Below are 16,697 nucleotides of genomic sequence, written 5' to 3' on the forward strand. Positions count from 1 at the left end.
ACTTCCCTGAGCAGCACAAATACCTCTGAAACACCTTTACCCACCGGTAACGCTCAAAACACTGAACCACTGGGACGGCCCGAGCCCCGAATAAAAGCTGGATCTGGAAGGTCCCACTATGCCAGGTGTTAACCCTTGAGGTGTTGGATTCAGGGTGTCTAGAGGTTCTTCGGGCAGAGGCAGGGGTCGGGCACAAGTGTGGTTTGCATGAGTATTTCAACATCCCAGCAGCTGTGCTACCTGTTTCTGTGTTCACCTGTGTCCTGTCATTCTTGTTCATAGCCTGTGCCTCTCTCCAAACGGTCTAAGAGAGCAGAAAACAAACACGATATGATCTTGAGTTTGTACTTTTGCTGTGCTTCTTAGGCAGTTGTGTAGTTAATTGCATTGTCTTAAGTTTCCCTTGTGTGAAATAATTTTCCCCACCTTCAGTCAAGACATCACGAAAATACAGTGATTGTGAGAGCTTTCTGAAGGAAAATCTGTCATCTAAAAATATCATCACTACTCTCTAGTATTGTCTTTGAAAGAGTCTTAAAGAATTTTTGTCATGTTACTTTCCTGACGTCATTAAAAATGTACATACTAACTTAGCGGAATTCAGATTTGAGAATTATAACTACTGCCACCCTCCTCTTCATTATTATCGGTGTATTGTGCTGGTGTCATTTAGATAACATTCTAAGGGAAAGTTGAGGCTTACTCTTTTTTACTGTCCCTAAGTCAAATATTTTTGAATGGGTCAAAAATACACTCTTCTTATATTGTTTTTCTTTTTTTACCACAATAAAAAAATTGTTAATGATGTTAGCAGTTTAGGGTTAGTGTATTAGAAATCCAGGGACTTCCAATATAAAAATATAAGTAAAATATTTATATACATACAGATACCTGTATATTAACTGAGATGGGACTTGTAAACATCAAGACTGTCATATTAAATTGACTAATGGATAAGAAAAAATATATGCTCTATCATATTAACACGAATATCTGAGGACATAGTACAATTTTCACAGTGAGGCTATTTCCTCAACAGGATAAGGTGACAATAACACATTTGTATTAGTCCCCAAACCTAAACCGTTAGTTGATAAACGGATGAAAAATAAAACATGTACTGAAGGAGATAAACCTGTTTCCTTATCTCATCACTTAGTAGCTTAGAAAAGGTTTCTGAGGGAAGACAAAATTGTGGGGATTGGGTTGCATACAAAGGATGATTTATGGAAGTTCACTTATAATCTCATCTGCATTACCACAACCAAGCACGAGTGACTTCGGTAGAGCAGGACAAAAAGCCCTCCTGAATGCATATCGAGCTTCAAAACAAAGAGCAATATAACCAGTGTCTGCTAGATACAAGTCTCCCGAAAGGACACTGTAATTTAAAATTTCTGAAGAGTATTTTAAATACAATGTACCAAGTCATCTCAGGTAGGTAACAGAGCCACTGACAAAGAAGGACAGGGAGACTCCGCAATAAGCACTTGGAATTGCATTGCATATGTTTTACCTAGAGGCAAAAATAACTAACTAACTAACTAACTAAATAAATAAATAAATAAAGGGTAGAACTCTTCTTCCATTCTGAGAGCAGCCGGGCCGCATTCAAGGACCTACTGCTGCTTACATTGCTTCCACCTGCATGGGACAGGGTAGAATCAGAAGTAACATTTACCAGTAAGTCCCAAAACAAAGCTTCTGCCAAAGAGGAAGCAATGGACAGCTTAGTGATGGGCAGGTGAGGAGAGGCAGACACAGAAGAAAGCAAGTGTTGAAATTTGTATTGAAAAATGTCCTTTTCATACAGCCTGTCCTCCCTCTGAGCCTGTCTTGTGCCGCAAGGCAAAGAGCCTCTGGGGTTTTGAGAATCTGAGCTTGACTGGAGATGCTAGATGTCTGCTCTCTTGACATCACCCATTTCCTCCCATGACGTGGGCAAATAACGTCTTCCCTGACTCACCTGTCTGTAAAAGGAAGATAAGGTACACGAGTTTCCACTTGAAGCTGTAACCAGGAGATGCTTAGACAGAGTCTCTTCGGTGAGGAATTGGAAAGCAAGGAGCTCTGTGCTCTCTGGCGGCATTGAGCTACATTTTCACTGAAACAAATTCAAAAGACACGCTTGAGATGTCCTGGAAGCCCAGACAGACACAACATACAGCATCATTCCTTGACCGACATTCATTTGTATATCCTGCTTCAGCCCTGGTCAAAAGCAGTTTTCAAAAAGCAGAATTATAATCATTTAACTCTCTGAATCAGGTATATACCATGTATCAGGTATATACTATGATAATACACCTTTTTAGCACTTCCCATATTTTACCAAGTCCAGTTTTAAGTACTTTACACATATCATTCATCTGCCCGATAACTCCATGGTTAATACTATCTTTATCCCCTCTTTATATTTGGGTAAGTAAGACAAAGTTGATAAATAAGTAGCTAAATAAATTGCCCTAGACAGTTTCCTCTTGCTTTATAACAGAGCAGCATGAACTCAACAGCTTGAAATAATACACATTTATTAACTCACGGTTTTTGTCAGTCAAGAGTCCAGGCATGCCTGACGGTTCCTGCGCTCACGGTCTCCTTGCAAGGCTGCCATGGAGATCTCAGCTGGGCTGCTCTCGCATCCCCAGGTTCAGCTGAGGAACAATCCATTTCCCAGCTCGCTCAGGTGTTGGCAGAGATCATCTCCTTGCAGCTGCCGGACAGAGACCCTCCGTTTAGCTGGCTGTTGGCAGGAGGCCACCCTTAGGTCCTAGACGCCACCTGACGTTCCTTGCTGTGCGGCTTGTCCAAACTGACTACCGATATCATCCAACTTACAAGGAGAGCCTCTCCCCTCAGGGAAGAATCAGTCCCTCCCTTAAGGACTGTTCACTTATAAAGCTGGGCCCCACTGCAGGGTAGTCTTCCATTTAACTCAAAATCAACTACTGCGAGACATTAATTATATCTGCAAAATCCCTTCACCTTTGTCGTATGTTACCAGCGGTCAGTCAGTCACAGGCCCCACTCTCACTCAAGGGGAAGGGGTCCCCCAATGGGGTGAACAACAGGAGGTGGAAATTAGTGCGGGGGTCACCCCAGGGCCTATCTGCCACACGAGATAAGTGCTCCTCAAACTTGAACGCACATACAATCCTCTGGCAATCGTTTTGCCTGTTGAGGAGTATTGCACGAAGATTACCGTAGATTCTCCACCATCACATCCTCTCTGTAAATAAGAGAAGATTCTTTTTGTTTTATAAATTGGACCTCCATAGACATTCTTATCTAACTGAAGTGTTTCAGAGTAACCTTTTCCTTCTAAGGAAAAGAAAAGGAAGCACAGGTTTTAAATAGTCCTCGCTTTTGAAGAGTATGTTTTGCTTTAAAGAAGACAGGGTTTAAAACATCTCCTTAACTACAAATAACTCTCCTTGGACTTTGTAGGGGGAGGTCTTTCTCTTGAAGATAATAATGAAAGCCTGAACGAAACTTTCTCGTCTAGTAATCTCTCCCAGACAGGAAACTGTTATCTACCTTCTTTTTAAAATGCTGCTTAGATCCTTACAATCCTTACAACTTAAATTTAGCTCTCAGGCACCCTCTCCTTTCTTCCTGTGGGGTACAAGTGGTGTTAAATGACAGAAAGATGTTAAGCAAGATATCTCCCTACACGGTTTCTTTTGACTCTTTGAGTAAATGCCAAACTCTCCTTGCAAAAAAAAAAAAAAAAAAGAAAGAAAGAAAGAAAGAAAGAAAGAAAAGAAAAAGAAAAAAAGGAAAAGAAAAGAAAATCTGAAGATAAGCCTGTCAGAGGACCTTGAAATTAACATAACCCAGACCTCCTATCAGTGTCCTAAAACTTAAAATAGTGAGTTACCAATTGTCTGCCAGTTAGCTGCAAGACTTCCAAAGCAAAGCCAGTGCTCCAAGATCAGAGCATACCTCCAACACCTACCTTGGCACTGGAAAAATGAAGGCAGAAGGACCAAGATAAATGCCTCCTTGTAAACACACACATTGAAAAGCTGAAATCTTACCGCAGATGCTAACCACAATGAGATCATCTCGTCCCACATGTTTCGAGCTGTGCTAATAGCTTTACATTCGAGTCCCCATCTCATCTTCACAACAAACTTGTCAAATGCATATTTACACTTCCCACTTGGTTAGGCAACTTGGGCAAAGAGAAGTTAAGTAACACACCCAAGGTCACTCAGCCAGCTGGTGGCTCGACTTAATTTGAACCAAAGTCAACCTACTAACGCAGACAGAGAACTAAAAGCACTACAGGATGCTCAAGGAAAGTAAGAGAATGTCATGCAAGAAGACTGTAGTGGATTGAATGGTGGCCACCCACCACTGGTGGTCCACATCCTAACTCCTGGAATTTGTGAATATGACGTCATTTTTGAAAAGGTCCTTGCAGACGTAATCAATTTGAAGATCTCAGGCTCCTCCTGGATTATTTGGGAGAACCTAACTAAACCCAATGACAAGTGTCCTTACATAAGAAAAAGGCAGAGGAGATTTTGACACACAGAGAAGAGGAAAAGACACAGACACGAAGGAAATAACCATATACACACAGAGTCCGAGACTGGAGTGGCGTTGCCACAAACTGAGGAAGCCTGGAACCACCAGAAGCTGCAAGAGGTAAGAAAGACTCTCTCTCTGCCTGCCAAGTCTGTGGCAACTTGTTACAGCAGCCCTAGCAAAACACTACATACTTAGAAAAGGTGAATAAGTCGTGGAATCCCGTGTGCCCGAGTCTCTGACTGGATCAGACACCCTGGCAGGGCACAGACACCACCTCGTTTGTCTCGGAACCTCCAACATCCTTAATATTTATGCGCAACTAAACGAATCTTCACCGAAGATGAAGGAACAACAGAAAGAGCGGGACGTGTAGCAAGTGGGTGCGGTAAGCCTGAAACCCTCTGAGAGCCTGCAGCGTGACGCCGGCAAGTCCGGCGCCTTGTAAAGGGGCCACAAGGAACTGCAGTCGCGTCTGCGTGCCTGCGTGCTGTGCGCGCTGTGCGTGCGTGTGCGGTGTGTGTGCGCGTGCGCGCGGCTCTCCCGCAGGACGGAGGAGGAGAAGGGTCGGAACGGAAGTCCTGCCATCATCTGGGGGATGTAGCTGTGACTCTGGGGGAAATTCAGAGCTACCAAATGTTTTCAGCCTTGTCTAATCAAAACGTAGTCGTGGAAATGGACATTCCATAGGAAATGGAAATTCCTATAAAATCTGAAATGGACAAAATAGAAATAAATTCAAGGCCCTCTTACAATTCACTCTTGTTTTATTTTTAATTTACTTTTGAAGTAAATTTATTTAAAAAAAAAAAACCAAAAACGGAAAGATATGCAGCCAGGTCTCCCTCCCTCATTACCCATCGATTCACTGACTAAATATTTGTTGGTGCCTGTTCTGTGCCCTGTTCTCAGTGCTTGGGGTGTATCAGTAAACAATGCAGGCAAGACCGTTGTCTCCATGGCCTTCACATTGGGCTGCACTGAGAAGTTAAGGCACACCTCCCTGAGAAGGCCAGACTTGATCAAAAACTGGAAGGGACATCAGCCAAGCAATTCTCTCTCTCCAAACCACGTTTGTAATTAGAGTTTTCTGAAAGCTTCTAGAGTTTCTTTGTGGATATGAGAGCAAACTTGGAACATAGCACTTATTTTCTCCTTTTCCTGAGAACAAAAAAACAACCTAGTCTACCGTATATCTTGATTTTTTTGTTTGTTTGTTTAATGTATCTTGAAGATTTTTATCAGATAATTGTCTTGACCGGAAAGTTTCCCTGTTTATTGATTTTTGTACTACTGACGAGAACATCCTTATTTGGGTGGATACAATAATGAATTTAATTGTTTCCTTATGATGGACATTTAGGTTGTTTTTGATCCTTCACTGTTCTGAAAAATGTGGTAATGCATAACTTTGTACAAATATGATTTGACTCTCTTGGATAATTTCCCAGAAGAGGAATTTCTGGGTCAAAGCTATATGAATGAGTGGTTTTAACAAATATTGCCAACTGCCCTCCTGATATATACCTCCCGACAACAGTGAAAGAGAGTGCTGGGTTTCACATATGTGACCAACAGTGTGACATGAAATGTTTGTTTATATATAAGTGTTCTGGCCATTGCAGTTGGCAGAAAAGTGATAATCCCATGTAATTTTAAATTTCAATTTGTGTCTTATGAATAAGGGTGTGTTTAGAAACCATTTGCGTTTCTTTTCCAATTAGCTCTTTCTTCATAGTTTTGCCCAATTTCCTACTGGAAAGTAGGAAATTTTTCTCATTGATTCCTATGTGTTTTTTATAGACTAGGGAGATTATTCTGTTTTAGATATTTCTTCCTGTATGTTGTCTTTTGATTTCATCTATAGTTGTTTCTCTTTTATTTGTATTTTTTTCTTGCATAATTTTTTCAGTGTACTAATGTTTATTGATATTTTTCTTTATAGCTTCTGGGTTTTGAGCAATATTTCAAAAGATTATCCTCACCACAAATTTATAAAACATTGTTCTCATTTTCTTCTAGTATGGTTTCGTTTTTTACACTTAAGTCTTTGATCTATTTAGAATGTGTTCAGTGCGAAGTATGAAGGATGAATCCAACTTTTTCCCCAGATGCCCCCCCTTACTTTTCCATCACCACCTTTTGAATAGTTTATTTTTCCCCTCCTGATCTAACACCTGTATCATGTATTAATTTCTTATGTAGTTGGGTGTATTTTCTATCCTGCACCAGCAGTTCTGTTTGTCAGTTCATGTCAATACAATCTTATTTAATAATTGAAGTCTCTCTCTTCTTTTATTTCAGTGTTCTCCTGTCTATTCTTCTTTTTTTTTTAAGATTTATTTATTTCTGAGAGAGAAGGGGAGAGAGGGAAGAAGGAGAGAGAGTCTTAGGCAGACTCCTCGCTAAGCATGGAGCCAGTAATGAGGCTCAATCTCCTGACCCTGGGATCACCACCTGAGCTTAAACCCAGAGTTGGACACTCAACTGACTGCACCACCCAGGCACCCCAATTCTTGATTGTTTAATTTTCGTATGATCGTAGAATCAGTTTGTCTCCTTCTAAAGAGAGAAAAAAAATAAATTATTAGAATAGAATTAAATTTACCATAGAGAGAAGTTACATAAAATCCTATCTAAGACTGTGGGTTTTTTAATATTTTATTTTTTTAAGTTTTATTTAAATTCCAGTTACTCAACCTACAGTATAATATTACTTTTAAGTGCACAATATAGTGATTCAACACTTGCTTCATCACAGCAAGTGCACTCTTCAATCCCTATCACCTAATTAACTCATCTCCCTACCCACCTCCCTTTTGGTAACCATCAGTTTGTTCTCTATATTTAAGAGTCTGTTTCTTGGTTTGCCTCTCTCTCTCTCTTTTTGTCCCTTTGCTCATTTGTTTTGTTTCTTAAATTCCTCAAATGGGTGAAATCATATGGTACTTGTCTTTCTCTGACTTGTTTCACTTATATAATACCCTCTAGTTTCATCCTTGTCCTTGCAATGGCAAGATTTCATTATTTCTAATGGCTTAATAATATCCCCTTGTATATATATGCCATATCTTATTTATCCAGTCATCAGTCCATGGACACTTGGGCTGTTTCTATAAATGGCATATCCAACTATGGTTTTATCTTTTCTTTATTCAGTTGTATTTTGTGCCTTTCAGGAGTACTTTAAGGTACATAAGTTTTGCATATTTATTTGTAAGTTTATGCATAGATATTTTATCTTTATTGTTGTTATAAATGGCTAATTTCTTTCATTATATCTTCTAAATGATTGTTAAATACATGCATGATGTTTTTTTCTGCATAATAATCTACCCCACCATCCAACTGAATTCTTATTCATTTACAAATATTTTATTTCACTCTTCTGCTTTCCAAGTACACTTTCACAGTCTTTGTCAGTAAAACAGATTTATGTCTTCCACTCCCATTTTTCTACCTCTAGCATCTTTTTCAAAACTTTTTTTTTGTCATTGATTAGTGTCTTTCCACTTTGCCCATAAATTTTTGTATCTGCTTTGTACTCTCCCTTCTTCTTCAAAGAGGTTTCTTTGTCTTTAAATTTATGGCAAATCTTCACATTTTTCATCTGTTTTGTGGCAACTTATTCCTCTTGAGTCTTCTTTGTTGATAGGTTTACTGTACTTTTCTACATGTTTCTCTAAAAGTGTGTTTAGGTTGATATTGTGCTTATTTAAAACTCTTCTTACATCAGTAAATTGAAGTTTTCTAGACTAGGCATTTAAGAAAGCTCCTGTGAGGCAGAAGAAAGACCAGAGTAGCTTCCCAGTGTCCAATCGCTCTTGCTACCACAAAGGTTGACCATTTCCTGCAAGTACAGTGCATCCATGTAATTCTCTATGCAACCTTACTACCTCTGCCTCTTTAAATCCATTGCTTTTCAAAGCGTTCAGGAGGATTTTTATTGCCATTTCTGACACCAGAGTTTCCCACTCACTATAGCAAACAAGTCATGCAGTTTTCTACTAGAGGGTAAAGCCTTTCCTTTCAGAAAATGTGTTTTCACCAAATCTTTCTGCAATCTACCTTCTAAGTATCTGTCTTGACTTCCTGCTAGGTGGACTGTAACCAATCTTGCCTATTTTAGCAGTAATTATACATACATATGTCAGAGTCTGTGGATTATCTGTTTCCTATTTTTTAATGGATTTTTTTAAAGATTTTATTTATTTTATTGACAGAGATCACAAGGAGGCAGAGAGGCAGGTGGGGGGGGAAGCAGGCTCCCTGCTGAGCAGAGACCCAGCCCCCACTCCCCTATGCAGGGCTCGATTCCAGGACCCTGAGATCATGACCTGAGCCAAAGGCAGAGGCTTTAACTCACCGAGCCACCCAGGCACCCTATCTGTTTTCTATTTAACTAAAGATAGAGTTCGAGAGTTTTCTTTGTTTTTGTTTTTTTTTGTTGTTGTTGTTTTTGCCTTTTGGTTTTAGATGACTACCAGAGAGGGGGTAGTCTGGCATACAAAGCCATATTCAATAAGCTACCTCAGAAATTTTCTTTTCCTCAAAATAACAGCTCTTCCCTGAAACTTTCCAGCACAAAGTTTCAGGATTGGGAGTAGATTGTATAAAAAATGTATGTCTATAGATGAGCTTTGTGTATGTGGTATAATTATGATTACTTATTTCCTTCTGGTTTTCTAAACTTTATCTTTCTGTCATGGCTTTCTCTCTCTTTCCCTCAATACATACACATTTATACACACACACACACACACACACACACACACAGGCACAGAAGAGGATGTATATAAGATCATCAGTGCTCTATAGAAAGCTTAAATAAGTGAAAACCAAAACTCTCCCTTAGATTTGGTAATGAGGAATTCATCTGTGACTTTGAATAAATTAAGTTTGTGGAAAGAAACCAGAATTGTGAGTTGAAAGAGTTGAGATGTGAACAAAAGGTCACAAATTAAGGAGCAGAGACTACCTTTTAAATACACTTTTTTCTTCTTTATTGAAATAAAATTGACATGTAACATTGTGTAAGTTTAAGGTATACAACATATTGGTTTGATATACTTTTTTTTTTTTTGGTAAAATTATTACCACCATAAAGTTAGTTAGCTAACACCCCACCAGGTCACGTAAAGACACTTGGCTATTAAGGAAAGGAAAGTTTTACAGGATCACCTAGATAGGGCTAAGAAACTATATATAGATCTCCTTAAGAAGCTTGTTTAGAGGGTGGTGTCACAAGATTGTGAAGTCTTGTCTTTCAAGGTGGGGGTGGAAAGCAAGGAGTAGGGAAATAATTTGTATTAGAACATTGTCATTAACAGCGCTGACTCTTAAGCCAGAGGGCCTGAATTTGATCCTGTTCTAACTCTTATTAGCTCTGTGACTTGGCAAAACGTAGTCTCCATGAGCCAAAATGATGCCCTAATCTGTCGGGGTTCAGATCTTTCTCCTGACTCCAATCACTACCTTCTGAATCAAAGCCTGGATGTCCTGCAGGAATCTCCAATATAGCCAAAATTTAATATAGTATTTGTCCCAACTCCCAAGTCTATGCCTCTGGTATTTCCATTCTTAGTGAATGAAGCCATCTATGTAAGAACCCAAGCCAGAATGCCCATGTTTATCTAAATGCCTTCATTTCTTTCACATGTAACTTCTCACTGTGACCAATTTATATCAATTCTACCTCCTCATTTCACCTGAAGTACTTATGCCCTCTTGTCCAACTTTACTGCTGCTATCTTGGAGTAGGTTTCAATCATCTCTTACCTATACTACTCTCCTATAGCCTCTTCCCAGCTCCCTTGCACTTAGCCTTGAGCCACAAACCCCCAGTTCAGATTTGTGAATCAGGATCCTAGGGAAGGGAGAGGGCACATAGTTGGTGGAAAAGAAAGTGGAAGCATCAGCCCATTGGCTGGAATTTGGCAGAGTCAACATGGTAACCATATTGGGCAGATGAGGTCACCTCTCCCATCTCCCACTTCTAATGGTGGAAACAATCCTGGTCTGCCTAATTTGAAATTAACAAGACTAACTGAAATTTCTGAGTTAGAAGGGCTTAAATGGTGTGGTGGGAAAGCCACAGACCCATCCGTCCACCCCAACCCCCAAAATCTTGCTCTTGTGGTATAGAACTTGCTTTGGACTAGGAAAAAAAAAAAAAAAAAAAAAAAAAGACAAAAAAAACCTCCTGAGCCTCTATTCTTGCCCACACACTACCCTTGAATCTATCCTTCATACCACCAACAAAGTGAATTTGTTAAAAATTTTAATCATGCCATTCTTCAGGTCAAACCTTTATAATATTAGAATTGAAACTACATTTTTTATCAGGGCTTTCAAGTGCCTCTGCAATCTGGCCCTGACTATTTACCTCTCTATCCTCAAATGATAAAAATGATGCAAAGTGGTCAAATTCTGGATACTTTTTAAGGTGTATCCAACAGGATATACTAGGGAACTGAATGTGAGATAACGAGAAAAGAGAAGGAGTCAAAGATTACTTCAGGTCTCTTGGCCTAAGCAACTGGTAGAACAAAGTTAATTTTGAGCTGAAAAGATGAATACTGTGAGAAACTCAAGTTGGAGGGATGCCTGGGTGGCTCAGTGGGTTAAAGCCTCTGCCTTTGGCTCAGGTCATGATCCCAGTGTCCTGGGATCGAGCCCCTAGTCTGGCTCTCTGCTCAGTGGGGAGCCTGCTTCCTCCTCTCTCTCTGCCTGCCTCTCTGCCTACTTGTGATCTGTGTGTCAAAAAAATAAATAAAATCTTAAAAAAAAAAAGAGAGAGAAACTCAAGTTGGAGACACTCAGTTTTGTACACATTAGGATTGAGCTAACTATTAGGCAGACATCCAATGAACATGAATACCAGGTTGCTGAGTATATATGCCTGGAATACAAGAGATAGGTCAGGATGGGCATAGAGGATGGGCATAGATAGAGATGGCATTCAAAACCTTGAGATCACCAAGGAAATGAGTATACATTGAGCAGTGATGAGGACCCAGTTTTGTATAGTCCAATGTTAAGAAGCTGGGGAGGAGAGAAAGTACCAGCAAAGGAGATTAAGAGGGGGCAACCAGTGATGCAGGAGGAAAACCTAGAGAGTTTTGTTCCAGGTGTCAAGTGAAGAAAACATCTGAAGGAGGAGTAACTATTCTAATGTGTCAAATGTTGAGCGAGAACAAGTACATTTAGAACCAATAATTGATTATTAGATTGCATAATATGGAAGTTATTGGTAACAGGACAAGGTTAGTTTTAATACACTGTGAAAGTAAGATATGTTTTGATTGGGTTCAAGAGAAAACAGGAGACAGAATTGGAGACAGGCAATATATACAATTCTTCCAAAAAGTTTTACTGTTAAGGGGACTGGAGGAATGGAATGGATATGGGCCCAAGTGATTGTATTTTTTAAGGTGGAATAAATACCAATATTATTCAGATTTAAATGGATATAATAAGCATTTACATGTTTGTTTTCTGAATTAAGTTAATGTGACTATGGTTTGGTAATGGGTTTTGTCACATTTGTTCTCTGAAATTTTCTTTAGTCTTTGGGAATATATATAAATTGTTATTGTCCACAATGTAAAAGTGTATACTTCATTATTCATATGAGGTTTGAAATGTAGTCTGTGAATCTAGGTTATTATTTAGAAGATGGCATCATAATCCTCAATAACAGTATAAATGACAATACAAATAGCTTCCACGTGGTGCTCTTAGCGTACTGGGCAGTAGGCTAACTGCCTATAAACACAATGACAACACAGGGGAAGTCAAGATTGCCATTTTCAGACAAGGCAACTGAGTCTCAGAGAAATCAACTAACTCTGCAAAGGTACAGAGATTCTGAAAGAAGATCCAGCATGCAAAACCCAATCTGCTTGAACCCAGTACGTGGGTTACTCGTCACTACACTCTTAAAAGCTACATGGTGAGTCTCTGCTGAACCCACAGTTCACTAGAATCTAGGACGGTGGTTCTCAACCCTGAAGCTATGTTAGATGAAGGCAGTGCCAGGACTCTACCCAAGACCTGTCTCCAGATCACTTTCCCGTCTGTAGTTTTTGAAGCCCCACAGGTGATCCCAATGTGATTTAAGATTCTAATGTGATTCTCAGTGATTGTAAACCACAGAGCTCTGTATTCCAGGAGATTTCAGGAAAGAGTCTGCACTCAACGGAGTTATCGCTAGCACATAACTGAGACCTCATCTGACCCTCATCATGCTGAGGGAAACCTTTTAGACACTGCTTTAAAAGCCTCACTATGAATTACCTTAAAATAAAACTCTATAAATAAGCTTTCTCTTGCAGCCTCCAACCCCTACAAGTGACCCCAATTGACCCTCCCCTCTGAAGACTCACCCCTGCCATGTGTACAGTATTAATCCTATCTTTCATCAAACAGAATTATTTAAGGAGCTTGAACTTTCTAACCCCATGACTCAACGTCCAGGTATGAATAACAATAGCCACATATCAAGCACCTACACATGCTGGGTGTGCTGTTAGTGCTTCACAGGTGTGAACTCATTTAATCCTCACCCTGACCCTATGAGGTAGATGCTCTGATAATACTCATCTTACAGTTGGAGAAACTGAATCAGAGAGAAATCAACTAACATAGCCCAGGTCATCCTGCTCACCAGAAGAACCCAGATTTCCACTGGCTGCTGCTTGACCACAGAGTCCGTGTCCCTGGTTACTCAGGACTCAACATCTCCACAGGCATGCCACAGAGCTTCCTCACTTCAGGATGGAAGCCTTTCCTTCTCAGCACAAATCCTCCTCATTTCCTGTTCTTTCCTAGCTAATGGCACTTCCTCACACCCATCATTTAAATTGAAATCTCTAGCGCATCCTTGACACCTGTTACCCACACAACTAGTCGGTGTCTCCATCCTTTTGATATTCCTCCTCAGTGGCTCTCAAATCTTTCAGATCCTCCTTTGGTTCTTCCTGAGATTATTTTAGTAACCCCTGTAAACAGTCTCCCTATCCTAGTTTCATCTTCTTCAATCCAAACCCCACTTTACTGGTTCTAGATTGGATCACTTGGCAATGCAAATTTGAGAGTGCATTGGGCTTAAAATACTTCAGTGATACAATGAGCTCCATATGATGAAACACTGATTCCAGAGCAAGGTGTTGTTCACAATGTAGCTCCAACTTAATTCCTCAGAGGCCTGTCATACCACTTCCTGGCCCCTTATCTTTACCCCATGGACACTGTATGCTCTTCTCCAAATTCATAAACTGGGGCCCACAAACAATCTTATCCAAAGACATGCCGCATCATGTTGGCTCAACCAGTACTACTGTGTGTGAACATGTATATGTGTGTGTTTGTGAGTATTAAGTGTTACCATTTAAAGAATTGGGAGAGTTTTTGCAAAAATCCACATTTCTTCCCTCTCTTGAAACATTATTTCACCAGTTCCTCATTGTCCTCACCACCCTATCTTGCATCCCAACCCAACTCACCTCACACATTTGAGTGACCCGTATGACCCGCAGGCATTTGAGTTTGTGCTCTCTACTCCAGGCGGCTGGAGGGTCTCTAAGTGTATCACGTGTATCTTCATGCCTCTGTAACTTTGTTTCTTCAGATCAGAGTACCCTGTATCCACCTGCTAGGTTCTCTTTATCTTAAAAAAAAAAAAAAAAGGAAAAAAAACAACAACAAACAAACAGGAAGAGGATCACCATTTTTGTGAGGTCCTTCCAATAACATCAGTCACCCTTTGCTCAATGATCCCATAAAGCTTTATTTCTATTTCTAATGTAGCCCTCCCCACACTATTAAAGCTGTTATGTCTGTACTCTTCTGGGTAGATTGGGAAAACCTTGAAAGTAGGTTCTGTTTTGCTCAGCTTTCTACCCTCTCTCACATTGCCTACCATCATGTTTCACCCATCCTATACATTCCATGAGCACTGAGTAAATTCAGTTGAAATCAGAAGCTCTTTTTGTCCTTTATTAAAGTCTTTTTATACCCACTTTGTGAACATGAACTACTAAAGAAACTACTACTTTATGTAGAAAGGATCAATGGTATTATTGTTTCAGATGAGTTTTGAGAAAATGAAGGCTTCTGAAGTCTTTTTAGTAAGAGTATATAGCTGATGATGAGGGTTGGCCCTACTTGACTTCTCAGTGCATTATGCAAAGAAATCTATAGATTCAACGCCTTCCCCTCTTTAGTATTGCCTATATCAATCAAGTAAAAACTAATATTTTTAAAAAAGATTTTATCTATTTATTCGACAGAGAGAGAGAGAGAGAGAGAGAATAAGTGGGGGGGGGGGCAGGCAGAGGGAGAAGGAGAAGAGGCTTCCCACCAAACAAGGAGCTTAATGTGGGCCTTGATCCCAGGACCCTGGGCTCATGACCTAAGCTGAGGGGAGAAGCTTAACTGAGTCACCCAGGCACCCCAAAACTAATATTTTTTCAAAACACTTTCACACTTATGACAAATTTCTTAGGTGATAATTATTTCATTAAACAGCGCGGCCCCTTCACCTACAGTTTCTAATCTCATGTTTTCATAAGAATTCACATTTGTAAACTACTTGTTTCACAATATCTTTATCTTTGAGACTCCATTTTCATTTCTTTTGCACCTTCTATTAAAATAGAAGAATACAGGGGTGCCTGGGTGGCTCAGTCGTTAAGTGTCTGCCTTTGGCTCAGGTCATGATCGGGGGGTCCTGAGATTGAGCCCCACCTTGGGCTCCCTGCTCAGTGGGGGAGCCTGCTTCTCCCTCTCCTTCTGCCTACTACTCCCCCTACTTGTGCTAATTCTCTCTTTGTCAAATAAACAAATAAAATCTTAAAAAGTAAAAAATAGAAGAATACTGAACTCCTAAGAATCTAGATCTAGGTTGAGAAAGAAGATAGAACATTTCTTTTAAAATGTACAGTAGTGGGGAGCCCAGTGGTTCAGTCAGTTAAGCGTCTGCCTTCAGCTCAGGTCATGATCCCAGGGTCCTGAGATTGAGCCCCCCAACCCCTGCCACAAGCTCTGCCTGAGCAGCGAGCCTGCTTCTCCCCCTCCCACTACCTCTCCCCCACCTCATGCTTTCTCCCTCTCTCTCACTCTCATGTGTGCTCTCTCAAATAAATAAATCTAAAAATATAAAGTTAAAAAAACTAATAAAATGTACAGAGGTAGTATACAGACCTTGCTTTAGGGAAGGAATGCCCAAAGTAGACATGGGAAGGAAACCAATTTTACACACTCTTCTGGAGATGTAGGAATGAAGAACCACAGTTGCCATGGAAGTGAAATCTCAGAAGAAATGACCAGATGGTTAGGAGCTGTCTCAGTTTTTTGCTGAGACCATCTGCTGACAGTCCCAAGCCCCAGGCAGTGGACTGCAATTCCTGTTAATATCGAAACTCCAATAACATTTTGCTGTCTCCACTTCATCTCCCTCTATCAGAACTGAATATTGAGCACATATGCACAGGGAAGAAGAAAAATTCCTTGGATAGTCATAAATTGTCCTGGACCTGGACTAAGTTCATGGGTATCTCTAAAGAACCCCATTCCCTCCCAAGGCCTTCCATGTGGGATGGAGGGAATCTAAGAGGAACCAAACAGTCTGCAGCACATCTACATTCCAAGAAAGTATGCCAGAAATTTCAGACTCAGATTTAAATCGTTATTTGTATTAGTTTTCTTTCCTTGTGATCTAATTTACTCCTAATCAAGAAGGATTTTTTTTTTTCAGTTAACATTATCAGATGCTGTTGAACTCAGAGTACACATCTGACAGATTTCTAGATAGAGTATTAAATCATCTCCCAAATTGTTTTAATCTTAGGTGGTAAATGACCTACATGATGAAAAATTGACATCAACATATTTTTTAAATGAAGTTGTTTCATCGTTGGAATTAACTATCTTTGGTGGAGTTTGTATGCTCTTAGACAGCAGCTCTCCATCAATATTGATTAGAGGAAAGGACACAGTTCAAAGTCACAGAACTGTTGTGTGAAAAGAAATTCTATTGTCTTACTTTAAACAATTATTCAGTGCTGAGTCCTGAGCAATTTTATCTAGTTTAGCACACCTCCTATATAGTTCATTTTCTCTCCAAATGACCTATTCATTCCTTTTTTAAAACGATATTT

This window comes from Lontra canadensis, unplaced genomic scaffold (assembly GCF_010015895.1).
Source record: "Lontra canadensis isolate GAN:19392208 unplaced genomic scaffold, GSC_riverotter_1.0 scaffold15, whole genome shotgun sequence".
Taxonomy (NCBI): domain Eukaryota; kingdom Metazoa; phylum Chordata; class Mammalia; order Carnivora; family Mustelidae; genus Lontra; species Lontra canadensis.